Source organism: Macrotis lagotis, chromosome 5 (genome assembly GCF_037893015.1).
Source record: "Macrotis lagotis isolate mMagLag1 chromosome 5, bilby.v1.9.chrom.fasta, whole genome shotgun sequence".
In the NCBI taxonomy this organism is placed as follows: domain Eukaryota; kingdom Metazoa; phylum Chordata; class Mammalia; order Peramelemorphia; family Peramelidae; genus Macrotis; species Macrotis lagotis.
The window spans coordinates 77,169,876-77,192,877 of record NC_133662.1 but is presented as its reverse complement, the minus strand read 5'-3'; the positions used below and the strand labels follow the sequence as shown (position 1 = coordinate 77,192,877).

The 23,002-nt window shown below is 33.9% G+C and overlaps 1 pseudogene; it reads right to left on the bottom strand.

Annotated features, from left to right (window-relative positions):
- The window catches only part of LOC141489320 (vesicle-trafficking protein SEC22a pseudogene), a 60,714-nt pseudogene extending 43,998 nt beyond the window's left edge, over positions 1 to 16,716 (bottom strand).
- Positions 16,717 to 23,002: the final 6,286 nt, after the last annotated feature.

Sequence of the window (23,002 nt, the reverse complement as noted above, 5' to 3'; positions counted from 1 at the left end):
CCCGTCTGCCTGGCAAAAACCTAAAAAAAAAAGAATATTAACTCAAGAAGAAATTAGACTCTATTATCAGTAAGATGCAGACTTTAACAGAATAAAACAACATGTTACAAAAGGGGGACAAGACTAGTAAATACAGTTACTTCCTCCAAATTTGTTTCCCCCCCTTAGTACTCCCACTACCTGAGGGAATGCCAGAGATTTATCAAACAAATTTTTAAGCAAAACTAAAAGAATGATCTTATGCCTTATCCTCCTTGTGCCTATAGCTGTCATCATCACTCATCTTCTTTAGAGGCTTGATACTGAGGCAGTGAACTGAAGATGTCACTCCTGCCTCACAGTTGGTTACTGTGTGTGTGTCCTTTCTTCTCTCCCAAGAGAGAACCTCAAATTTCCTGTCTTTCAGTTCTGTTCTCTGATAAGTTTTCTTTCTTCCTATGCTGGGAAGAAATATATCTCCAGGGGTCTTTAGCTACATAGATCTCCTTCAAGACAATCAGTAGAAGCCTTTCCAGAAAGATGTTAAAAGTTTACACTCATATGTTTTATGAATGAAAATGATATCTTAAATGATTAAATGATGCTAAGCATTGTACTAAAGATTATGGATGCAAATAGGAAATGTGAGACAGACTTCCAGCCAAGATGGCACAGTTCTAAAATCTCCTGATCTTTCCCCATATATGATATGAAACAAACCTCTTAACAGAAATACGATCAAAAAAACCCAGAAAGAAAAGCCAGGAGAAAGAATATCTTCCTCCAGATTTGTCTTCCTCAGTCGTGGGTGAGTCCTGCCACAGATCAGCCTGATTAGTGGCAGTGTTGGAGCCCTGGGAGCTTTGAGGGCCCAAGAAGCTGAACTGATTGATAAGTAGTAGGGCTGGAGCCCGGTTGACCACAAGGGCTTGGGCCAACTAGGGAGCAGAGGCATTGGTATTGGCATTGACTGGCTGGAGCTTACTCTCAGGGCTGTGAGGAGAGTTCCGGTGAGGGAATGCTGTGAATGTCATCCCTGGGCTCCTCTGGTCTGGAGGAGCTCCCAGTCCATGCTTCCATGGCTGAGGCCTCTTCCCACAATTACAGACTACTTCTGCCCCAGGCACAGGTGTGTGAGCTGAAGAACCAGCTCAGCTGACAGTAGGGAGAGGGATGACCTCACACTAGGGTATAGCCCACCATTGAAGACAAAAATATTTAACAGCTTCAATCACTCCCTCCAGGCTAAGGGAATAGGTCTCAATCAAGGTCACAGACCCTCCAGTCTAGGCAACCAGCACAACCATACCAGCCAGCTGGAGATATTATACTTAATGAGTAAAGCCTTTAGGGATCCCAACACCAAACCTCTGTGAACCAGCCCCTCCCCAACTCAAGGTCTTAGCAAAATGAAGAAAGATCAACAGAAAGGTGGATCCATAGAAAAATTCTTGGGAGGAAAAGACCTAAAACCTCTGAGTAGAATATGATCTGGTCTTCAGCACAGAGAGACTTCCTTGAAGAAATAAGGAAGGAGTTTAAAAACCAATTGGAAAATTTGGGAAAAGAAACCCAGAAGAAGATTAAGAAACAAGAAAACAAATAATTGGAAAATACAATTGGACAAATACAAAATGAGAATAATTCTCTCACATTCTCAATTGGGCAAATGCAAAAAGAAAATAATTCTCTCGATGACCTCAATAGGTCAAATGGAAAGCTCTTTCAAAAGAGCTTTTCTGGAAAATGTATTGCAAAAGGTAAATGAATCAAACTCCTCTCTACAAAAAAAAGAATGGAGTCTGTGGAAACTAATGACTTCATGAGATAGAACCTGTTAATTAAAACCAAAAAACAGAAAAAAATAGAAGACAATGTAAAATACCTCATCAGCAAAACCAGTGACCTCGAGAATAGATCGAGAAGGGACAACCTGAGAATTATTGGCCTTCCTGTAAACATTGAAGAGAAAAAAAAACCTGGACTTAATATGACAGGATCTATTGATGGAAAATTGCCCTGATATGATAGAATCAGAGGGCAACATATTTATTGAAAGAATACATCAATTCTCTCCTAAAGAAATCCTAAAATGAAAACACCAAGGAAAGTTGTGGCCAAATTCCAGAACTATCAGATAAAAGAGAAAATACTGCAAGCATCCAGAAAGAAATAATTTAAATACCAAGGAACTACTGTAAGGATTACACAGGACCTGGCTGCATCAACATTAAGGGATCAAAGGGCCTGGAACTAGATATTCTGAAGAGCAAGGTAACTTGGAATACAGCCAAGAATCCACTGTCCGGCAAAGCTGAGCCTTCTTTTTCAAGGCAAAAGTTGGACTTTTAGCAAAATGAAAGAATTTCCAAAATTCATGATGAAAAGATCAGTGGTAAATAGAAAAATTGGACATCAAACAGGAAGTTCAAGAGACACATGAAAAGGTTAAAAAAAAGGAAGGGGTAAAGAAAAAAATGCTATCCAATAAGATGAAAGTGGCTATATCCTCTCATCAGACTTGGCTTAAAATGAGCTTACACACATACTCAGTTAACTTAAAAAACATTTTACCTTTCAAGTATTAAATGGGGAAGGGGGGATGGAGACAGGGATGGGGAGAAAAAGGGGAACTAATAGAAGGAAGGGAAAGGAAAGGGGAAAAAGGGAAAGGGGGAAAGAGGGGAGGGGGTGGATATAGGAAGGTGTATACACTGAAGGGAGTGGTATTCAGAAACAAAATACTGGGGAATATGTATAAAAGGGGAAAAAAGGGGAAATACAAACAGAGGGAAGATAGCATGGAAAGCAATAAAGAGTTTATAATTATAACTTTGAATGTGAATGGGATGAACTCTTCCTTAAAATGTAAGTGAATAACAAAGTGGATTAAAAACTAGAATCCTACAATATGCTGCTTACGAGAAACTCATTTGAAGTAGAGAGATACATATAGAGTAAAGGTAAAAGGTTGGAGCAAAATATATTTTCTTCAGCTGAAATGAAAAAAGCAGGGGTAGGAATCCTTATCTCAGACAAAGCAGCAGCAAAAATAGATAGCATTAAAAGAGGTAAGGAAGGAAACTATATACTCCTAAAAGGTACCATAGACAATAAAGTTATTTCAATACTGAATATATATGTACCCAATGGGATAGCATCCAGAAGCTTAGAGAAGAAGCTGAAAGAACTACAGGAAGACATAGACAGCAAAACTCCATTAGTGAGAGACCTTAACTTTCTGCTCTCAGGTTTAGATAAATCTAATGATAAAATAAAGAAGAAAAAAGTTAAGGAGGTAAATAGATTGTTAGAAAAACTAGATATGATAGACTTACAGAGGAAATTGAAAGGGGATAGAAAGGAATATTCCCTTTTCTCTGCAGTACATGGAACTTATACAAAAATTGACCATGTTCTCGGGCATAAAAACCTAATGATGTACTTCATAAAGGCAGAGATAGCGAATTTATCTTTCTCAGATCACAATGCAATAAAAGTCATATGCAATATTGGGTCAAGTAAATATAGACCCAGAAACAACTGGAAACTGAATAACCTCATTTTGAAGAATGAGTGGATCAAACAACAAATTATTCAAAGAATTTGTTATTTTATGCTAGATTATGACAATAATGAAACAGCATACCAAAACCTATGAGATGCACTCAAAGTGGCTGTCAGGGGATATAGTATATCTTTAAATGCTTAAATGAATAAATTAGATAAAGAGGAAATCAATGAACTAAATATCCAACTTAAAGAATTAGAAAGAGAACAAATTAACAATGCCCAATTAAATACCAAATTAGAAATTCTAAAAATTAAAGAAGATATTAATAAAATCAAAAGTATAAAAACTATTAAATTAATAAATAAAACCAAGAATTGTTTTTATGAAAAAACCACTAAAACTGATAAACCTCTGGTAAATTTGATTAAAAACATAAAGAAGACATCCAAATTTCTTGTATCATAAATGAAAAGGGTGAACTCACCACCAATGAGGAGGAAATTAAAGTAATAATTCAAAATTATTTTGCCCAACTCTATGCCAATAAATCTGACAATCTAAGTGAAGTGGATGGATATTTACAAAAAATAAGTTGGCCAGTTTAAATGAAAAGGAGTTTAAATACTTAAAAAACCCTATCTCAGAAAAAGAAATTCAACAAAACTTTATTGAAATCCCTAAGAAAAAAACCTCCAGGGCTTGATGGATTCATAAGTGGATTCTATCAAACATACCAGTTCTATATAAACTCTTTGGAAAAATAGGGGAAGACAGAACTCTACCTAATTCTTTCTATGAAACCAATATGCTGCTGATACCTAAACCAGGAAAAGTTAAAAAAGAGAAAAAAATAATTATGGACCTATCTCCTTGATGAATGTAGATGTAAAAAAATCTTAAATAAAATTTTAGCAAAACAATTGCAACATGTTATCACTACAACAATACATTTTAACTAAGCAGGATTCATCCCAGGAATGTAGGGTTGGTTCAATATTAGGAAAATTGTTAGTATAATTAATTATATCAACAACAAACCTAGCAGAAATTATATGATTATATCAATAGATGCTGAAAAAGCTGTTGACAAAATATAGCACCCATTCCTACTAAAAACACTAAGAGAGTATAGGAGTAAATGAACTGTTCCTTAGAGTAATAAGCACTATCTGTCTGAAACATCAACAAGCATTATATTCAATGAGGAGAGGCTAGAGGCATTCCCAATAAGATCAAGGGTGAAACAAAGATGCTTATTATCACCACTAATATCCAATATCGTATGAGAAATGTTAGCTTCAGCAAGTAGAGAAGAAAAAGAAATTGAAAGAATTAGAATTGGGAAGGAAGAAACAAAACTCTTACTATTCACAGATAACATGATGGTCTACCTAGAGAATCCCAAGAAATCATCTAAACAACTACTGGAAACAATTAGCAATCTTAGAAAAGTTGCAGGTTATAAAATAAACCCCCATAAATCCTCAACTTTCCTATATATGACTAGCAAGAAACAGCAGGAAGAGCTAGAAATAGAAATCCCATTCAAAGTAACTTCAGACAGTGTAAAATACTTGGGAGTCTATTTGCCAAGACAGACTCAGAATCTTTTTTGAAAACAATTATAAAACACTTCTCACACAAATTAAATCAGATTTAAATAAATGGAAAATCATCAACTGCTCATGGATAAGTCAAACTAATATAATAAAAATGACAATTCTACCAAAACTAAACTACCTGTTTAGTGCCCTACCAATCAAAATTCCAAAAAATTAATGAGTTAGAAAAAATTGTAAGTAAATTCATATGGAGAAATAAAAAGTCAAGAATTTCCAGTTGTTTAATGAAAAAAAGTGTAAAAGAAGGTGACTTAGCCCTACCTGATCTAAAATTATATTATAAAGCATCAGTTATCAAAACTGTTTGGTATTGGCTAAGAAATAGAGTGGTGGAGCAGTGGAATAGACTAGGTGCAATAGCAGGAACCAATTATAGTAATCTTCTGTTTGATAAACTCAAAGAATCCAGCTATTGGGATAAAAACTCTCTCTTTGATAAAAACTGCTGGGAAAATTGGAAGTTAGTAATGGAAGAAACTTAGATTAGACCAACACCTCACACCCTATACCAAGATAAGATCCAAATGGATAGAGTATTTAGACATAAAAAAAAAATACTAAAAGCAAACTAGAAGATCAAGGATTAGTTTACCTGTCAGATCTATGGAAAGGAAAGCAGTTTATGACCAAGGAAGAGATGGAAAACCTCACTAAAAATAAACTAGATGATTTTTATTGCATTAAATTAAAAAGCTTTTGTGCAGACAAAAACCACTGTTACCAAGATCAAAAGAAATATAGTAAACTGGGAAACAATCTTTACAACTTATGTTTCTAACAAAGGAATTATTTCTAAAATATACAAGGACCGGAGTCAACTTTAAAAAAAAGCCATTCCCCAATTAACAAATGATCAAAGGATGTGCAAAAGCAGTTTACAGATGAGGAGTTCTAAGCAATTCATAGTCATATGAAAAATTGCTCTAAATCATTGCTTATTAGAGAAATGCAAATTAAAGCTTCTTTGAGGTATCACCTCATACCTCTTAGACTAGCCAGCATGACCAGAAAGGATAATGATCATTGTTGGAAGAATTGTAGGAAATTTGGGACATTATTATATTGTTGTTGGAGGCTGTGAACTCATCCAACCTTTCTGGAGAGAAATTTGGAACTACATCCAAAGGGCAACAAAAATGTGCATACCCTTTGATCCAGCAATACTACTACTGGGTCTATACCTTGAAGAGATGATGAAAAAAGGTAAAAATATCACTTGTACAAAAATTTTCATAGTAGCCCTGTTTGTAGTGGCAAAGAATCGGAAATCAAGTAAATGTCCTTCAATTGGGGAATGGCTTAGCAAACTGTGGTATATGTATGTCATGGAACACTATTGTTCTATTAGAAACAAGGAGGGATGGGAATTCAGGCAAGCCTAACAGCAAAATTGGGGTAATAATCAACCTTGATGGACTTGTTCATTCCATCAGTGCAACAACCAGGAACAATTTGTGACTGTCTGCAATGTAGAATACCATCTGTATCCAGAGAAAGAACTGTGGAGTTTGAACAAAGACCGAAGACTACTAAATTTATTTTAGAAAAAAAAACGATATCTTATTGTCTGATCTTGCTATCTCTTATACTTTATATTTTTTCCTTAAGTATATGATTTCTCTCTCATCACATTCAATTTGGATCAATGTATACCATGGAAACAATCTAAAGATGTGCATATTGCCTTCTGTAGGGGGTGGGGGGAGGGAGTAAGATTAGGGGAAATATTGTAAAACTCAAAATAAATAAAATATTTAAAAAATATTTAAAAAAAAGAAAGAAAATGTAAGACAGTCTTTGTCTTTGACTAACTCACATCCTAATGAGCAAGACAGTATGGGAGTCGGGACATGGAAATTATCATCTGGGAAATCACAAAGAAGTTTGATGGTATTGATTACTTAGAGTTCTCAGAACAATAGGTAGAAGGTAGAAGGACGGGAGTTTAGCTAAACTAATTTGCAAAAAAAGGAGAGTCAAGACCTTCTATAATTCCCTTCTAAAGTTTATAGAATAAAACTTTTGCAGCATAATTTTTTGTCTACGTAGTCTTTTTTTCCTGATGTATTACTACCAGAATTTTCTATTTATGTTATATTTTTTATCATCTTCTGAAAAAAGACATGTGCCAAAATTGACATAAACTTCTTATCTCTAGTAGTTTCTTGGTTTCCTGTGTTTCTATAGACTAATTTCTTTCATATGTTGCAGAAAGTGGTGGAATAGGAAATAAGCATGGAACAAGAAAACCCAACATGGCCTGGCTGCCATGTTGGAGGAGGGATGTGTTTTTCAAAATCCCAGGCTATATTAGGAGTTCGAATGTCTGAAGGTATTCTGAATCCTGAGACTTTTGAAAAGTATCTTCATGACACAAAGAAATCTCAAATGTGCTGTTGGCTTTGTAGACTAATTAGATATAGCAGTATAGCATTGTGCAAAGAGCACTGAATTTCATGTGGAAGAACTGAATTTAAGCCATCTCTAACATCAAATAATGACTGTCAGCGAGTTCTGTCATTTGGAAACATTTGCTAATAAGTGTCTGAAAAATGCTCTGACTCAAACATAATGATTCTAGGAGAAAGCAAGGATTGTGACTCACTACAATTATTACCAAAGGAAACAATGAAATCTCACAGATATTTTTCATTATTTTTTGCTACACTGCTTTCATGTTACATGCATTGCCAGTCAGCTAAGAAAATGCTTGACTGCTCTCTATCTTCTTAAACAGTATACATAACCAATTCTATTTTGCAGTGTGTCTGTTCCCTCCTGATTCAATATGTCTATTAAATCATTAGCTGCAATGTTAACTTGCTTTTTATTCTTCTTCCCCATATATCTTCCTATCAGTCTGAAAATACTATATGAGGACCGGCTCCATTGGTTCTTTTTTTTGCATGAAATTTGTTGCTATTTCCTATAATGACTTAAAATGATAAGTTTTGAACAGATGTGAACAAGATCTGAATCAGATTACCAAGACCCCAGTAAACATTACCACTAAGATAATTTTAAATATATACTTATTGGTGCTTTTTAAACAACATCATCATATTCAAGTTATATTTCCCTTTCCCTCCTTTCCCCAACCCCATAGAAACTTCACTGCTAACATATAAGCAAATAAGACTAATAATGTAGTTGTCATCCTTCACCTATTGGCCACCACCTATGTAAACTTGAATAAGTCACTTCAATTCTTTGTTCTTCAGCACCCTAGAATTCAGCGGTATGGTATCTACCTACTTGAAGGAAGTTCCCCAAATTGATGAAATAAATCATAGATCCATCGAGTGGCCACAATTCTTAAGTATTTCATGATTAGGGATCAGTCAACACATACTTGTTTTAGCAGCTGTTGTCCATGGCCATCTAAGCTGCCTTTTGCATAAACAGCCATCTATATTTAACTTTGAAAAAACATTTGCCAGTCTGTTGGAAACATGCTTCTTGGTGGGTCTGATTCTGTATTTCTTAGGCAAAATTCCTATTGACATCAGAAGGACTTTGCTTGAGGCACAATTATAGAATCAAGGTTTAGCTGGTGATATTTTTAAAAGGTGTCATTTTGTTATGACTCTTATATTTGGTTTTTTGATTTTTGATTCTTTCTTTATTTTTACTCTGCCTATATTTGTTTGAGTAACTTCTACACTGGGTTCCATTTTTTTTAGTTGTTGATCTAATAACCAATTCAATTCAATAAATGCTATTAAAAGAACATCTTTGTGAAATGACTGGATGAAATTAATCAATTCATGAACTGAAAATATTGGGAAAAAAGATTCCTTTCCATTCTCCTTTCCATTTTTTTTTGGAGACTGAGTCTTTGATTCTTTCCTCAGCAACAACTTCTCACTGTCCCCATTGCTGATTGATTTGCTCCATTACTGATCTGGATTAGTCCCTTCTTAGACAGAATAGAACTTCCCTTCCCCCTGCTTCTAGGGGCTTATTATATTGGTGCCAGATACTATGGGCAGTCTTATCAACTTACACATGCCTACAATAAGCAATGCTAGAGGCACAAGCCTCACCCTCCACAAAAAATGTGGACTACAGGTGAGTATTATCATGCCCAATCCTTTTCTTAAGAAATAACCAGGCATAGAGATTTGTGCATTTTCCTTTGAGCATTATGTTGTAAAGTTTCACAATTTCTTTCAGAAAGATTATCTTTATTCCTCTTTCTTCCTCTTGAATTGGAATTGCTTTTTAAACTAAATGTTTATTGAAAAATTTTGTTTTTACATTCCCTCTGCATCTCTTCTCTTTCCTTCAGCCTTCCACCTCCCAGATATCAAATACATATAGCAAGGAGTTTTTTAAAGAGGAAAAATTTCAACAAAACCAATAGATAAACTGAAAACATCTAACTAACTAACTAGCTAACTATTTATATATATATATGTATATGTATATATATGTATATATATATATATATATATATATATAATTTTCAAACTGTAGTGTTTCATGGTTGTTCTATATTGTCATAGTTATTTTACATATCATTTTTCTTGGTTTTCCTTACTTTCCTTGTTTATCATTTTTTAGGGCACAATACTATTCTATAACATTCATGTAACATGATTTCTTAGCCAGCCTCCAATAATATAAATCTTTTGATGAATGTCTGCCAGTGCCCTTCGTTGGGTATATGTCTTGCAGTGCAATCTATGTGTCAAAGGTTATCTGCCTAATTTGAAATTATATTCCAGGATTATTTTTAATCAATTTGAAACTCTTTTAAACAATGCTTAATGTCCACAATCCCTTCAATATTATTTTTTGTCATCTTTGTCAATTCGCCCAGTGTGAGGTGAAAATTCAAGGTTGCTTTGATTTTCATTTCTTTTAATGTTAGTGTTTTACAGCATTCTTTCATTTTGGTAATGGTTTACATTTTTTTGGACAGCTGTCTACTCATATCCTTTGACCACTTATCTATTGGGGAATAACTTTTGGTCTTGTGTTTAGTGTTAGGCATCTATATATCTTGTGTGCCTCACCTATATTTGAGAAATTTGCAACAAAGCTATTACCCCTATTTAATTTAGATGCCTTAATTGTATTTATGCAACAGTTTTTCAATTATATATGTAAAATTAAAAACTTCTTTTGTAATTACCTCTTTATCTTGTTTAATTAGATATTTATCATCTATTTTTTGCTGTGAAAGATAACCTGTTTATCATCTAATTTGTTTTACAGTATTATATTTAACATTTATATTGTATAACAACTTTGAATTTAGAATATAAATTATTATCTATAACTAATTTCTGCCAGGTAATTTACCAGTTTTCTTAGGAGTTTTTAATCAAATAGAGATTAGTTTATATTTTAGGATTCAAGCAACATCGCAAAGACAGTGGAATATTTTACCATTTCCTTCTCTAGCTCATTTTACAGATGAGAAATTGAGATAAATAGTGTTAAGTGAGTTGCCCAGGGTCTTACAATATGTCTGAGGACATATTTGAACTCAGGAAATTGAACCTTTCTGAATTCAGGTCTAACATTTTAGCCTTTCCCTTGTCTAGTCTGTTTCATTGATCTACTCTATTTTTTATTCAGTAACATGTGATTTTGATGACTGTTATTTTATAATATGAATAGAAGCCTGGAAATGCTATTTGTTTTTTTCATTTCTGCTTCTCCACCCCATTATTTCCTTTGGCATTTTAGATATCAACCTACTAATGAATTTTTAAAACTTAGTTTATATTGAATTCTATAAAATATCTGTTTGAAAATTTTATGAGCATAGCACAAAAACTATGAATTAACGTAGGCAGCTTTGTCATTTTTATTATATTGACACTGACCATCCATGAGCATTGAATATTCCCGCAAGTATTAATTTGTTCTATATTTTAAGTAACATTTTATAATTGATTTTTTATAAGTATTGAGTATGCTTTGATAGACTGACTTCCAAATGTCTTATGTATTTTGCAGTTATTTTGAAAGAAGTTTTCCTTTCTATTATTTCCTCTTTAATTTTGTTATTGTATAGATTTGCTATTTATTATATTGGAAAATATGTCTTTTTATTAGACAACATAGAGTTGGATAATTTCTACTAATTAAACCGGTACTTTCTATGTCTCTCCACCTATTTAGAGACTTTTTGGTTTTTTGCAGTCAACTTTCTTCATTTATCTTTCCAACTACATGTAACAGTAGTTTTCAACAATCTTTTTTTTACTTATTTCTCCCTCTCTTCTTCCTACCCTCCTCCCTGCAAGAACACAATATAATATAGATTCTACATTTATAACCATGCTAAACATAGATCCATATTATTCATGTTGTGAAGTAAGAATCATATCCAAGTGGAAGAGAAAATAAATTAAAAAGAAAAAAGATATAATTTATAAGACAACTTTTTTTTTCAAATTGAAGATTGTAAACTTTGGTTTCTTCTCTGGATATGGATATTTTCCATCACAAGTCTTTTAGTATTTGTTTTTGATTATTGTACTGCAGAAATGCTTTGATGCTATATAATGGCTTTATTTTGTCATCTGCACATAAACTGGAGTTACAAATTGTTAATTAGTTTCTTTGCTGATCTTTTTTAAGATTTCCTAAGTAAAGTACTATGTCATGAGCAAATAGGGATCACTTTATATTCTTTCTATCTAGGTTTACACTGTTAATTCTTTCTCTTACAATATTAATATTGCTAACAGAGAACTGTATCAAATTACAGAAGGCTCATTGGGCATCCTTGATTTTTCTCTTTCTGAATATTTTTCTTTGATAACTTTATCTATTTGCATAAATGTATGTTAGTAATTGAGCTGAGGAAAGAAATGAAAGGCAGAGAAAAACCTGAATCTGAGAGATGAAACATCTTGTGTATGGAATAGCCAGGATGTCAGTGAAACTGAATCAAAACATACATGGTGAGTAGTAAGGTATAGAAAACTGCAAAGACAGGAAGAGAATGAGTTATGAAAGGCTTTGAATTTCTTTTTTATTTATATTTTAAAAATTTAATTTTTTCAATTACATTTTATGAAAATTTTTCAAAATTCTGTTTATAAATTGTACATTTTTCTACCACCATCCCTTCCCACCTCATTCCCTTCAGTCATGAACAGTCTAGTAAAAGTTGTATGCATATATTGTGTTAACATATATTAGTCATTTTTTAGGTTTGTTTTTTTTTTTTGCAAGGCAAATGGGGTTAAGTGGCTTGCCCAAGGCCACACAGCTAGGTAATTATTAAGTGTCTGAGACCGGATTTGAACCCAGGTACTCTTGACTCTAGGGCCAGTGCTTTATCCACTATGCCACCTAGCTGTGCTATTAGTCATTTTTTTTTTTGCATGAGGAATTAGGAGTAAGGGAAAAGAAAGAAAACTATGTGATAGGAAGAGAAGGCTTTTTAAAAAAGTGAAAATAGTATCCATTCAGATTCTGAGGGTATTTTTTCTGTGGTTTGTTAGTTTGGTTTTTGTTTTCTTCTGGATGAGGATGGCATTATCCATAACAGATCTTCCAGGGTTGTCCTAGATCTCTGAACTTCTGAGAGGAGCTGTAGCCATCATAGTTGATCAACTCACAATGTTGTTAATATGTACAATGTTCTCTTGGTTCTGCTCCCTTCTCTCAGTATCAGTTCATATAAATCTTTCCTTGCATCTCTAATATCAGACAATTCATGGTTTCTTATAGAGCAATAGCACTCCATAACATTCATATACCTTAACTTGTTTAGCTACTCCCAACTCCTTTAAGGCCCAAGTCAGTTGCCATTATTCTAATTCTTTCACCAATTCACAAAGGTGCCTTAGAAATCACTGAAGCAAAAGTTATTTGATGAAAAGTAAAAAGTGCAGAAAAGTATTATATCTCTTTTCTCTTCAATTATTTTAAGCAGGTTGACCAAGTCATTGAACTTAAAAGAAGCCTATTTCAAATGTTCTGTGCTCGGGACTATCTGATTTTGTTCTTGGTATTAGACAGTTTTTTTTAAAAATGGTATAATAAAGAATTGGTTTGATGGGCCATAATGATTTTATGAATTGTTGACAGTCATCTGACCACCATTGAATGATGTGTCAAGTACTCTACTTCATATTTTCAGTTTTAAAATTTATAGTGTCTACTAGGTTTACGATCTAACTCTTGAGTTTCTATATAGTTTCAACAAATTGCACTAATTAGATAAGGGAATAAATAAATAAAAATAAACAATTTGAATTGCAATAAGACAAAATGCTAATAAGAAAATATATAAATTGAATCAGTCTAAAACAATACTCAAATCAAATTAATGTGTTTTAAAGTTAATTTAAAACATCTGATACATAATATGTATTCAAGATCCTCAGAAAAACTATTTTAAATGCAAAAACATCAATTATATGTCACAGATTAAGATTTATATTGGCATCTAATAATGAACAACAAAAGAAGGATTTATTAAGTACCTACTATGAGTTAAAAAAACTACATTAAATATCTTGGAATATGAAGATAAAATTGTACATTTCTTTACCTCAGTTTACTTACTTTCTATACAGTCAAATAAATATAAAATATGTTTGGAATGGGGAAGGAAGGAAATCCTATTTATTGGGAGAAATACAAAAGACTTCTTGTTAAAGATGGTAATTGATTGAGGCTTGAAAGTATTTAGGAATTCTGTGAAATGAAGGTGAAGAAGGCTAATGTTCCAGTCATGGGAGATAACCAATGCAAAGATGCAAAAGTGGATGATTGAATTTTATCTATTTAGAGCAACAAATACAACAATTTGGTTAAAATGTAAATATGTGAAGGAGAGTAGTCTAAAATTATTTTGGAAAGATAGTAGAGATTTTTTTTGATATCAAATAGATAAATGAAGCATTTTGGTAGAGTTGAAAGAACACTGGATCTGGAGTCTGAGGACAAATGTTCAAATCATGCCTATGATTCTAACTATATGATCTTGACCAAGTTATTTAATTTCCCTAGGCCTACGTTTCTTCAAATATAAGAATGGGGCATTTAAGTAGATGGCTTCTTAGGTCCTTTCCAGTTCTAGATCAAGGATAACTTTTAAAAATATTTTTAACCCAGGAGCAATATGGAAATAACTGGAGTTTTTTAAGAAAGGGAGTGACATGACTAAACTCTTTTTTTATTTGTTTAGTGTTTTTTTAAAGAAATAACAATATGGCATCTGTGAGAAGGAAGGGTTGAAGGAGAGAGAGAGATTAAAGGCAAGGAGGCTAATTAGGAGACCATTAAAATAGTTCAGTTCAGACTTGGTGAGGGCCTGAACTAAGATAACAGGGATGTGGGTGTAAGAACTAGAGATGGAAAGTAGAGAACTGAGGATAACACTGAGGTTGTGAATCTGGATAGCTAGAAGAATGGTGTTGCCTAGGACAGAATTAGAAAAGACAAGAGAAAGGATAGATTTAGGGGAAAATTAAGTTCTGTTTTGAACATGCTGAGTTTGAGTTGCTTATGGGACTATCCATGTGGAGGTGTCTAATAAGGAATTAGTGATGCTTGAGAAAGTTGAGGGCTAGACATATAGATTGAGGCACTATTTTCATAGAGATGGCAGTTAAAAATATGGGAACTGATAAAATATTCAAAAGATAAACTACTGAGAGAAGAGATGATTTCTCACATTTATTCAAACTAACTTATACACGCAACTTTATAAAATGCATTTAATTTTTGACATATATACTTATGAATGTTAAAGCTAAAGAGACTATAAGAATATTATATTGTTTAACCCAATCATTTTACAAATGAGGAACTAAAATCTAAAAGAGTAAAACTACTCATCCAGGTTACTCTCTATTTACTGAAAGAATAGAAATTAGAAGACAGGTCTCCTAAATCCTAATTTATTATACTAGTTTCACTATACCATATTTATTTGCAATGAGATGGCACAAATAATGTATATTAGGGATCACCAAGAAAAAGGCTTTCCATAATTCTAGTTTTGATAACTTTTTCTTGCCACAATATAAGGACTAAGTAGCTCCTCTTTTTTAAAGAATGTACCTAGAATCATAACTGAACTGATACATATTTCTTCCTGGCACAACTGTTTGAGGACAACATGTTGTTAGACAATCTGTTAAAGCATGAAAGTGAATTTCCTATATCATGTGAAAATAGTAGGTTATATTATATTCCCAGACTGATTTATGATATCATTAACTTTCAAAGAATTCTATCTGATTTTGGTATGTTAGAGGATATCTTTTAAGATTACTTATTATTATTATTATTATACTGAATCATTTTTTATCATCACTGAGCAATAAACAAAGTCAAATGATGGAGAATATAACCCCTCCATGCCTTTCCAGCCTGGGTGATCATTGCCCATATCCTTCTACAATTTCATTATAGGGAATCTACTGTAATTAAAAGAATATGCAGGTACCCATTGGTTATCTTTCATTATTACCACATAGACTTTTTAATTCATCTATTTATTTTTCACATTTTATTTTGATTCTTCTTTACAGTTCATTGTTTATATTTGTTTTGTATTCACACCCATCCTATTAATCCTTCAGAATCTGTAGTGTTCCATGTTTTCCAGACATATAACACCAGCAATAGAATATTATTAAAGAAATGGGCATTGGTTTCAGGAAAAAGTTTGGAGTTGTAAAAATAACTTCAACATGTGTCAAACATAATTCATTTGAATCTCTTCCTCCTGAAAAATTCTGGGCCATTACACACACACACACACACACACACACACACACACACACACACACACGATGATGGACAGGTTCTTTGGCCTGTATATCTAATTGGACATAATATCCTGAGCTATGGACAGTCTTCATCTATTTGATTTTTTCCTATGTAAATAACTGGACCAATTTCTTCCAAGTGTTTCTAGAAAACTAGTTTTTTGGGGTTTGGTATAACAATTACAATGCACTCATAAATAGGAACTTCTGGAAAACTTTGTCATCTAAAAGAAATTCAACTTCAATTTGGACTCTTTTGGATCTCATTTAAGACAGTGGCAAATGCCTTTGGTGACTATACAGTCCTATCTTTTCTATTCTACTTGATATCAATTATTTTTGAATAGATTTACCTCTTGTTTTATCTTTCAAAGAATCCTATCTAATTTTGGCATATGTTAAGAGGGCAGCCTGTAAGACTGCATATAATTATACTGAATCTTTTTTCTCATCAAGGAGCAATAACATTTTGTATTCTCTTCATAATTTTTGATTATGACTGGTAAAAATGTGAAGTACCTAGAAATATTACTTGCAAAAGCTTAGCTAATTTTATCTAATGCTCTCATTAAGAATTTTCTTAATGTGCATGTAGATTGTTCCATAAAGAATTAAGAATGGAAAAGGATGCATATGTCAGTAGATGCTGAAATTTTCTTTATCATTTTTCAGATAATTATGGCCTAAGATTTTACTCCCACTCATTTTTGGTATTTTCCTACCTTTCAGACTCTTTGAGAATAAATCCTTCAATACACTCAATTGTTTTACTTCCAGTAGAGCTATTTGCAAAGGTTTGGTCTGGTATAGGTGTCTTTCCCATATGTGTTCTCTTCTGTGACATCTTCCTTCTCTATAAACACAAACATCTCTAAAATTTTAAATTCCATATGTGCAGACTCAATGGTTCTCACTAATGAAAAAAGTTATGAAAATAACATGAAAATTTTCTTTTATCTTATTATAAAAATCAGTCACCAAGCCTGAAAAACAAAAAATGAAATAATCCTTAACACTAAAGAACTAATATTTTTTCTGCGGACACTATATATATACATTATATTTATGAATATGTATACACATATGACCATATGTATATTTAGATACAGAGAGATTCGATAGCTAGATAGATAAGCATTTGCAAAGTCAAAGCTAACATTTCAATAGGGCTATAAAGATCATAAGTCACTTTACATACATTATCTTATTTGATTCTCACCATCAACTAGAATGGTGAGTGTTATCATTATCTCTATTTTTCTAGATGAGGAAACTAAGACTAAAGAATTAAATGCCTTGTCAAACAGTTGACAAGTGACTGAAGTAGAATTCTAACTCAAGTCTTCTTAACCTGAGTAAACATGCTATCATTAGTTCTATACATACATACATACATACACACACACACTAAGTGTACATACAAAATGAATACTAAGTAATTTTAGGAAGTGAGAGAATTCAGAGATGCTAGGAAAGACTTCTTCCATAAGGTTATATTTAGGCTGAATTTTGAAACAAGGAACTCTTGGAAGCAATGGCGAGGAAGTAAAATATATGCATTCCACAGCAGCAGTAAGATGGAGAAGTCACAGAGATAGTAGATGAAGTGTCACATGAAAGAAATAAGCAAGAAAGCCAGTTTGTCTGGATTATTAAATGAGTGAAAAGGAGTCTTATAAAATAAAGCTGGAAAGGTAGGTTGGAGCCAGGTGGTAAAGGACTTTAGGTTCTAGTCAGAGAAGTCATATTTTTCTTACATCTAATAGGGAGACATTGTATTTGAATAGGGGATGAACATGGTCAGATCTGACCTTTAGGGAAAGCATTTTGGCAGCTGTGTGTAAAATAAATTGGGGAAGGCAATAACTTGGTTCTTCCTGCCTCATTTTGTTCTTCTCTGTTTGCTATTGTAATAACTACAGCCTTCCCCTTTTCTAAAAGCTATTGCAATAGTCCAGGTGAGAGGTAATGAGGACATAATCAGAGTGGAGACCATGGGAGAAAAAAAATTGGGCCAGATGTGAGGGCTATTGTGGGGTTAGAAATGGAAACTGAATTGATATAGAGAATGAGGAATAAAGGATAGTGCTGAGGTTGTAAACCTGGGAGAATGGAACTAGTACCCTTGACATAAATATGAAGGTTAATAAGAGGAGGTGGGTTTGAGGAAAAGACAATGTTTTCGACATGTTGAGTTTGTGATGTCTCTGGGACATCCATTTTGAAATTCTAATAAGCATTTAGCAATTCAGGAGAAGGTAGAGTCAGATCAGAAAATAAAAACCATGGGGAGGGGAGGCAGGGAGTGGGGGGGAGATATTTAGGGAGGCAAGCCTAAGAGAGATGAACCTTTTGCATAGTTACAGGGCATGGTTGATGAACAAGCAAAGCACACTGAGAAGTGATCAGAAAAGCAGCAGGAAAAGAATCAGCAGAAGAGTGCCACAAAATCTAAGAAGAGAGAAAAGATCCAGGAGAATAGAGTGGTTGGAAGTATCAGATGTTGCAGAGAATACAAGATGAATGAAGATTGAGAAAACATCATCTGAACTGGCAATTGAGAGATCATTGGTAAATTTGGAATGAGGCGTTTCTGTTGAGTGATGAGGTTAAAATGCCTTCAGGATGACTGCGTTTAGATGTGTCTCTTGCCAATATTTCTTTAAAAGTGGTTTTACCCTTCACTGCTTCTCTCTGTTTTATGAGGTGATCTGGGTCATAATCTTCCCTGGTCCTTCTCTGTAAGATTTTATAAACGAGTTTATATTCTAAATTTGTGTTACTCTTGGCTGCTATATCTCTATATTTGACATCCAAGATAAGTGTTTGCTGAGGAAGGTAATTTTTTTTAGGTGGGGGTAGGGTCTCTTTTGGTCTCTTTCTTATGGCATTTGATCTGTAGTAGTTAAATTTTTGTATGGAAACTATTAAAATAAGGTATATATATATATATATATATATATATATATCTCCTTTTGTCTCTTAATATTCCATTATTCAACATTAATAAATTATTTAAAAATCAAATTAAATTTCTTTTACCTGCATGCCATATCTTTTTGTCTCTTTATTGTAACTTTGCAATAATGATCTTTACTCAATAAACCAGAGGTCTAACTGTATAAAGACAGTTGTTTCAGTAATTATTTCCATATCAGCAATAAGCAGTTTTTCTCTCAGCTAACAAAAAATCCATTTTATTAAATGTTATTTAATGCTTTACATGTTCTCTACCTTTTAATTCTTTCTTTCAAAAAAGGATTTGCAATATGGATAAGTGAAACTACTGTTTAATTAACAAGTATTTGACTTCTCTCATTCTCTGTTCCAAATCTAGTTTTCCTAATTATTTTTATTGTGTGCACCTATTCTATCTTTGCCTTGAAGATCTCAAACATTAAAGTATGTCAACTTACAAATTTCTTTGCAAAATTTCTTTATATCTGTAAGTCTTTTCAGATATTTTAGTTACAGTCAATTTATAACCACATCCCCTTTTCAAGTATCCTTCCTTGCACTGACCCAATAGGAAAACAACCCTCAAGAGCTAAAAGTTTGATCATATCACAGTCAGTTGATACCCATACCATCTAAATTTGCTCCTTTCAACTGTCCTAAGAGAAATAAAGCTCTCAAAAGTTACAAGTGTTGTCTTCTCATGTAGGGATATAGACAGTTTAGTCATTAACTAATTTTCCTCCCCTTCTACTTACCTATGCACATCTCTTGAATCTTGTATTTGAAGATCAAATTTTCTTTCCAGTTCTGGTCTTTTTATCAGAACATTTGAAAATCTTCTATTTCATTGAAAATCTATTTCATCCCTTGGAAAAAATACGCTGAATTTTGGTTCTTGGTTGTAATACAACTTCCTTTGCCCTTCAGAATATATTCCAGGCCCTCGAATCTTTTCATGTTGAAGCTGATAAGACCAGTATAATACTGATTATGGTTTCCTGGTATTTCAATTGCTTATTTTTGGCTCCATGCAGTATTTTCATCTGTAGCTGAAACTTCTGAAATTTGGCTATGATATTTCTTGAAGTTTTTAATTTTAGGATCTCTTTCTGGAACTGATGGATGGATTCTTTCAAAGAATATTTTGTCTTCTTGTTCTAGGATATTTGGGAAGCTTTCCATGATAATGTCCTGGCTGATATTGCCCAGGGTCTTTTTCTGATTGTGGCTTTCATATGGACCAGTAATCTGTAAATTGTCTCTTTTGAATCTATTTTTCAGGTTATTCATTTTTCCTAAAAGGTAATATACATTTTCTTCTATTTTTTCCACCCTTTTGATTTTGTTTGATGGAATCTTGGTGTCTCATAGAGTTGCTTATTTCCATTTGTCCAATTCTAGTTTTTAGGGTTTTAATTTCTATAGTTAGTTTTTGTATCCTTTTCCAGTTAATTTTATTTTCTAATTGATAAATTTTACTTTGAAAGTTATTGTTTTCTTCAGTTAATTTTTCAAAATTCTCCTGCATGACTCTAATTTCATTTTTTCCACTTTTTTCTTCCTCATTTCTTTGGTTTTTAAAATTCTTCTTGACTCTTCTTGAAGATCTGTTTGGAATTGAGACCAACTCATTAGGCCCTTAGAGGCATAACATGTAGTCATTGTTATTGCCTCTTATTTGAATAGTAGCTGTCAATGGTAAGCATTTTTTGGTCATTTTATCAGTTGAGCTCTCTTCTTATGGTGGAAGATGTATAATTCCAAATATTTTTTGCTGTAGGTCAGGGTTCTGATGGGTTTTTCAGTGTTTCTAGTGCCCAACATAACATAAGCTTCCCAGAACTAGAAAATTTGCTCCCCAAGCTAGAGTTGGTACCCTCATTGCTGATAGTTTTTACCAGAACTTTAACTGTGCTGTGGTTAAAAGTTTTACATTGGTTTCCTAGCTCTTCCAGGGTTAGAAAGGGGCCACTGGAGTGAACTGGCTTCAGTCATTCCTGAACAGATGGTGGGTGCCTGAGTCCATGGCAGCAGTGGTTTTTTCCCAGACCTCTTAGCACACGGATTACCAAAGACAACTTGGAAGGTCAGCAGGAAAACTCTGCCACACAAGAGTAAGAGCAGAGTCCAGGAGAGTGCAGACCTCAGGACAGACCCAGCCCCAGGGGACCAGGAACAGACTTGGGGAACCACCTGGTATGGTACCACCCAGCAGCTGCTCCCAGATCTCTCAATCCACAGACAGTAATGGGATGGGGGGATTGCAGAGATCTCTTGGCTATCCCTGAGACAGGACTATGTTGCTTTGTTAATGGTAAGATCCAGATTGCAGATTCAGACCCCAGGCTGCAGCAGAGCAGAAACTCTCCTTATGGTTTCAGGGCAGGAAGGACTGCTTTGTGGTCATTCACAGACCAGAGCACAGAGAAGTAGAACAGTCAGAGTCTCTCATAAGCCCTGGAGGAATTGAAAACTTGCAGGTCCCTGGGTGGTGTATCCCTGAAAAACAGCTTCAAAACCCCTCAAAAGCTTGGGACAGTGTGTCCTCCACCCTGGAAGTAGAGCTCCCACCTTACAAAGAGGTAAAATCAGGTCATTCTCTGGGGAAATGAACAAACAACCAAACGGAAAAAAATTGAACATAGACAATTCCTTTGGTCTTATGGAAAATAAAAATATACACTCAAAGAGGATAACAAAATCAAAGCTTCTGTATCCAATGTCCCCAAGAAAAATATGAATTGAACTCAGGCTTTGGAAGAATTCAAAAAAGATTTTGAAACAAGGGAAGTAGATGAAAAATTGGGAAGAGAAATGAGAACTATTTGGGAAAATCATGAAAACCTGGTCAGCAGGAAATAGCAAAAATTATGGAAGAAAATAATATCTCAAAAAATGAACTGTACTAAATGGAAAAAAGAGTCCAAAGGCCAATGAGGACAAGATTATTTTAAGATTATCTTTTGACCAGACTTGATCAAATGGAAAAGGAGATTCAAAATCTCTCTGAAGAAAATAATTTATTAAAATGTAGAATGGAGTTAAGGGAAGTTGATGACTGACTTGGAAAACAGATCCAGGAGAGATGATTTAAACATTATTGGACCACCTGAAAGTCATGATCAGAAAAAAGAGCCCAGACATAATTTTTCAAGAAATTATCTAGGAGGAAACTCAAAGAACTCTTGCATTTTCTATTGCCATGGAATATTCTCTACTGATCTTCTTTACAAACTGGCTCTGTGGCCTAACTCCCCCTTTCCCTGAGCCAGGTCCCCCACCCTGTCAATGTTTGCTGCAACCCACTGCCTCACAGAGGCTGCTCAGGAGCTGCCACTAAAATTCACATCACAACAGGAAGAACAAGCAATAAGGCAGCAATGTTGTCCAGCCATTCACTTGAAGTAACCCATGACCACTACCGAAGGCATCTGGGTTCCACTTCCAACAACTCCTGTGGAGGAGTTGAGTAGTCAGAGAAAGTGATCCCTTCCCTCATCCCAGTCTTCCCAAATCAGACCCAGGACACTGGTAGGCAAGCTTCTTCTTCAGGAAGTTGAGTCATTCATTCTTGACAACTGAATTAGAATCCCCAGAGGGTTCAGAAAATTTCCAGGTTTCTCATGGCATATCTGTGAGCCCAGTAAAATCAGTGCTGGACCTTCTGCATGAGTGACAACACCATCCTTGCTGTTCCCTCCCCTCCCCACTTCTGAAATGTTCAGAGCATCAGAGCCCATTTCCCCCTCTCTTCCCCCTTCCCCTTCCCTCTCCTGCCAATTCATTTAGAATAGATAGGTTGATTAAATGCAGAAGTTAGTTGTGTTATAAGTATTGTTTTTTTACTAAAGAAAATCAAAAAACAAAACAGAAAAATCAATTAAAAGTAATCATACTGTGGTTTTTTACTATCCAAATCACCTGTGTGCTTTCCAGAAGGCTGAATAACTTTATTTACATTGTATTCAACAGAAACCAATAAACTTTGAGCAGCCTTAGAAAAAACAATAAATTATCCAGGAAAATTGCCCTGATATACTAGAAGCAGTCAAATTTCAGAACTCCCATGTCAAGGAGAAAAATAGTAGAAGCAACCAGAAAGAAACAATTTTAATATTGTGTTGCTACAGTCAGGATAACTCAAGATTTAGCAGCTTCTTCATTAAGTAGCA